Genomic DNA, 5876 nt, shown 5'->3' on the forward strand with positions numbered 1-5876 from the left:
TCTACACAAAACGACCCTTCCGCCTTACCCCAATGTATGCGGGTGGAGGTATATTCACAACACTACAAACTCTACACAAAGAGGCCCTATCGCCTCACCCCAATGTATGCGGGTGGAGATGTACTCACAATACCAAAAATCTACATAAAGTGGCACTACCGCCTCACCCCAATGTATGCAGGTGGAGGTGTATTCACAATACCACAACTCTACACAAAGCGTCCCCGCCGCCTCACCCCAATGTATGCGAGTGGAGGTGTATTCACAATATCAAAACTCTACATAAAGCGGCACTGCCATCTCACCCCAATGTATGCAGGTGGAGGTGTATTCACAATACCACAACTCTACACAAAACGTCCCCACCGCCTCACCCCAATGTATGTGAGTGGAGGTGTATTCACAATGCCACACTTCGGATTCCCAAAATGATAATAGTTTGTATAAAAGAATTCCCTTTCAAATCAACCATTTGGCACCTTTGGCCTTAGCAAATGTAAGTTTATAAGGTTTCATCATAAGATAAATAAGTGTTTAATCACATTGATTTCATACAAGATCTTCTTCCCAAAAGGGGTATAACATAATTAAGTCAAAAATAGAGAATTAATAACATATGAGGGTTCTAACATGTTATGCCAATCGGGAATCAATTTTACTAGTTTGAATACCCCACATCAATAGCGTTCCATGTTCTAACTTCACACGATGGAGTTTTTTAAGAACACGGGAATTCCAATACCAGAAAAAAAAAGTTTAGCCTTCATACCTCGAAAGAGCTTTTCGTAGTACCACAATAGTGTCCCAACACTCCTAACGATGCCAATCTATCAAGGATGAGAGAAATATAAACACGATTAGAGGAATTCGTATGGCAAGGGCTGTTACAAGTATGACCCAACCTTTCCCTCAACTAATTCAATAACAAAACCACCCAAGACTGTTCAACAACTTCCCCACAGTCTATATTAGCTCATGCATGTGATAAAACCTACCCTCATCACCCACAATCAACCCAAACCCGAAATTGAAGAATTGGGGGAAGAAATTCTTACCTTTTTGAAGCCCTAGCAAGTTCCTTTTGATGGAATTCCAAGGTTTGATCAAAGTAGAGTAGTGAAATCCTTAGTCCTCCATTTTCTCTCTCTAGAATAGCTCTCTTCTCTCTCTAAGATTTCAGGTAATCCCCTAAAAATGAACCCTTAGGCTAGATAAATGAAATGGGGGTCGGGTTATAAGATTGGAAAAATTGAGCCCCGACGCAGATCTGCGGTCGCATATGCAACCGCATAACACTTCTGCGGTCCGCAAAATGGACCGCATAATGGCCCTCCAAAACTGGGCATTTCTGCTTCGCTCTGCGACAGGTCTGCGGTCGCATAATAGGCCACAAAATCTCCTCCCAAAATTTCTCATGCTCGATCTGCGATGGGATCTGCGGCCAGCAAAATGGTTCTACGGCCGTATAATGGTCCTCAAAAGTAGAAAATCTATCTGCTTCAATCCGCGGCCGATCTGCAGTCTGCAAACTGGTTCTGCGGTCACCCTCGACACCATTAAACCTCGGGTTTTAGGTAAAATTTTGTGGGTCCTTACAGGCCAGCCCAAATGACATTGCTAGGAACTTGTAGTGACTATACCGAGTCCTGAAAGCAATCTTCAAAATATTCGGATCCCGAATCTTCAGCTGATGATACCCTGACCTCAAATCAATCTTCGACAACACTCTGGCATCCTGAAGCTGGTCAAATAAGTCATCAATGCATGGTAATAGATACTTATTCTTGATTGTGACATTGTTCAATTGCCTATAATCAATACACATCCGTATAGTCCCATCCTTATTCTTAACAAACAGAACTGGAGCACCCCAAGGTGACACACTAGGCTGGCTGAAACCCTTATCAAGCAACTTCTAAAGCTTCTCTTTCAATTTCTTCAACTCCATATGTGCCATACGATATGGTGGAATAGAAATGGGCTGAGTGCCCGGCACCAAGTCAATACCAAAATCAATATCCCTATCGGGCGGCATGCCCGAGAGATTTGTTGGAAATACATTTGGGAAATCTCTCACTACCAAAACTGACTCAACTGTAGGAGTATCAGCACTAACATCTTTCACAAAGGCTAAGTATGCCTCACACCCCTTCTCAACCATTCATTTTGCCTTTAGGAAGGATACAACCCTACTAGGAATATAATCCAATGTACCCCTCCACTCCAACCGCGGCAAACCTGGCATAGCCAGTGTTACAGTCTTGGCGTGACAATCTAAAACATCATGATAGGGTGACAACCAGTCCATGCCCAAGATCACATAAAAGTCTACCATATTGAGTAACAATAGATCAACTCTGGTCTCAAAACTACCAATAAAAACTAAACACAACCAATAAATACGGTCCACAAAGAATCATATGTTATATCCAAATACGGAGCAAAGTAAGATGACACATATGAGCAAGTGGAGCCCGGATCAAATAAAAATGAGGCATCCCTGAAACAGATCGGAACAATACCTGTGATGACTGCATCTGAAGTGGTAGCCTCCGTCCTACCCGAAAAAGAAAAGAACTGAGCTTGGACTCCCCCTCTAGGGCGACCTCTGCCTGCCCGACCTCCACCCCTAGCTAGCGGTGCAGGTGGGGCGGCAACTGAAGCAGCAACCACGGCCTGTGGACCCTGTGGAATCCTTGGAGCCTATGTAGTCGGTGGAGGTGCACCCCTCCTGAGTCTGGAGCAGTCCCTCACCATATGCCTAGTATCACCACACTCAAAGCAAGCTCTCGGTGGGCACGACTGCTGAAACTTACTCTGGCCTGATCGGCTGGACTGACCACTGAATGCACCCTGTTTGGGAGGTGCGCTAGAAAGTGGATGAGCATGGTGGGCAACCTGAGGCCTAGAAATAGCCATAGCACTGCTAGTAGCTATAAGTGTTGAATGAACTAGCCGACTCACATACCCCCTACCGTGACGGGATGTAGTTGCAGTGTGGCCACCACTAAATCCTCCAGTACCTCGAGGCTTCTTGTCCGCCCTGTCCTCTCTCTCTCTCGGCCCTGCATACCGTCCAACCTCCACACGATCTCCACTACGTGCTGATACAGAGTGTTGACACTCAATGTTTACCCTCTGTATTTAAAAATTAAATTCTGCAGGCTTCCTTGTCAAAAAAAGATAAAATGTAGTATTTTGTACATTTTTAACTATGATGCAATTTATTGATAATCATTCCCATTTTTACAAAATACAGGAATTTTTATCGTTTTTATTGTAATTAATTAAATACTACCATTTTTGTGCATTTTTATAAAATTTAAATAATTTATTGATAATTGTGCTATTTTTCAAATATTAGGATATTCTATCAATTTATTGTCTTTTCAAAAAATAAATAATAATTACTACAACACAATTGTAGTAGTTATATTTTTAAATAAATACTACAAGATTTTCTAATTTATAGCGCAGTCTATTTAATTACATGGAAGCCAGTAGAGTTTACTCCAAATACGGATCAAGCCCCATCAAATCATACGTCTTGTCCACATCTAATGTGATATGATAGTTGATGTGACTAGACACATGACATGATGCCTAGTGTGACATATCATGTGATGTGACATGATGCCTAGTGTGACATGTCAATGGATGTGACATGACTCTCTTTTATCCAATGGGTAAACCTTCTACCCAACGGGTAAAGACCATTGGTTTGTCTTCTCCCGTAAGTCAAATAAATTGCACTGATACACATGTGCATACACAGATAAATAAAGGGTACATAGTACATTGCCCATGGGTTTCAAACTTAGTGGTTTTATTTTGGACCACATGTTTATTTTTACATTGTCTTTATTTTTTACTTAAAAATAATGACCACATATTTTCCTTACATGTACTTATTCTACACTATGCATGAGAGGGGAACCATATCAGATTTTTAAGGCAAAAAACCCTAGCTATCTCTCACTTCTGATCTCTCTAAACTTAGAGAGATCACCCGCATTCTCTAAAAATTGGAGACTCTTATTTCTCTCTATCTCACGCCTGTCAACCCCCCTCCCTTTCTCGCCGGCCAACCGTCGGATTTGACTACCGGTGGGTCTGGTCGGCCACCACTGCTACCACCTCACCTCCCTGCTCACATCTCTCTCACCTCTTTCTCTGTTGCGACGAACTCACTGAAAATCGGTGAACTTGCACATGGCATTTCAGATCTAACAAGATCTGGCTATAATTGATGTTAAATCTGGCGACCTCTATGAAACTAACACCGCTTGACCGAAGAACATTTTTTGGTAATCTTTTGAATGTTGAGGCGTCGTTCCGATACTTTTGCCGTTGAAGCGGCGTCATTGACTCTAGAACTCTCTAGATCTGGCCATTTGTCCATTTTATGCTAGTTGCCTGAATTTTAGTTACCAGAACCTTATTTTCAGTGACCCTCACATTTTTCGGCGAGCTTCACCAGCGGACGACGCCATTGTTTTTTTTGGTACTATTCGGGTGTTTGTTTTCCCTATTGTTATGGTCGATGGCTCCTGTCTCGGTATTATTGGACCTCGTCCCTATGATGTTGGTTTTTATGTTGGTTGGACTCTTGATTTTTTTCGGCAATCTCTTTGGTCGCTATTTTGTGTTATTGTTTATGTTCATGGATGTTAATGTTTTAATTCTTTTGGTTGACTTATCTTTATGGTGATGGATGTTGTCGGCTTTAACTCCACTGTGGCTCCCTCTACTAGCCGGAAATTTGTTGATGATTTTAAGACTATTTGCCTCTTTAATAATAGTATCTTTGTTTAGGCTCAGTTATTTCTTGTCCACGTTGTCGATGCTGTTGTGCGGATGCTTTAACAGTATTCATGTCGTGGATTTTGTTGTGATATGCTCGATGGGAATACTTTTTAGAGGTACGATGCCCCGAATGACTCTCAGATTTGGCCTGAAATAACGAGCCGATGACCATAAACATCGAAAAGGAAAAAGATGAGAATTTGACGAACCAATAGCCCTTCGAAAATACGACACAATTAGCTATCTAGTCGCAACCAAGGCGGTTATCGTTATCATGTCTAGTCGGATATTACATATATCTGAGCCTCCTATATTATTTTTCTAAACTATTTTCCAATAAATAAACAATTTTCCAAAAGCATTTTCAAACTATTTTCAAAAACAATCTTCCAAAAATATTTTCAAATAAAATCATTTCAAAATAAATTAGTTTATTATTTACTTTATATTTTACTAATAATTTCCCTTCTTTTGTCTTGTGAGGTACTATCACACGAGGTTGCTTTCGGAAGATGATACCCGAAGACGAAAAGACAAATCCCCGTCAAGCCTCCCATTTCGTAACTTCCCTTCTTAGATGTACAAAACGCAAGTACAGTGAAACCGTAGATAGATATCATATTTGCTAGTTTACTTGATGTTTACATATTTGCCAACACTTCGGTTGTGTTGCATCTAGTTAATAATCCGGTCAACTTAAGATATTATGTGCTAGATAATTTTGCGAAACTTGTACGCAGATTTAGTATGTCAGATATATTTATAACTCATTTGATTAATTAGGATTAGTGTACACCTAGTTAATTAATTGAGTTAATAAAATGAAAGGCGTGTCATTTCCTTGTCAAAATAGGCGACTTTACCTCTTTACAACTGCATTAACATGATCTTTCTTTTAACCAATCTCTTTGTAAATTATTTTTGACTATCTTACTTCAAATAGACATAACTTGTAAAAGCATAAATGAGTCTACCATATGTAGGATTAATTCAACTATTGCATACACATGGGTCTAACTTGATGACAACGTTCTTTATGGGCTTTTATGATATTTTGTACAGGGTTGGTA

The 5876-nt window shown here is 40.4% G+C and overlaps 1 long non-coding RNA gene across 1 annotated transcript; it reads left to right on the forward strand.

Moving 5' to 3' along the window:
- The first annotated feature begins 3807 nt into the window (after nt 1-3807).
- On the forward strand, nt 3808-5585 carry LOC138893313 (uncharacterized). The gene is made up of 2 exons (XR_011408562.1): nt 3808-4504; nt 5290-5585. It is a non-coding gene; the product is annotated as an uncharacterized lncRNA (long non-coding RNA).
- Nucleotides 5586-5876: the final 291 nt, after the last annotated feature.

Source organism: Nicotiana tomentosiformis, chromosome 6 (genome assembly GCF_000390325.3).
Source record: "Nicotiana tomentosiformis chromosome 6, ASM39032v3, whole genome shotgun sequence".
Lineage (NCBI taxonomy): Eukaryota > Viridiplantae > Streptophyta > Magnoliopsida > Solanales > Solanaceae > Nicotiana > Nicotiana tomentosiformis.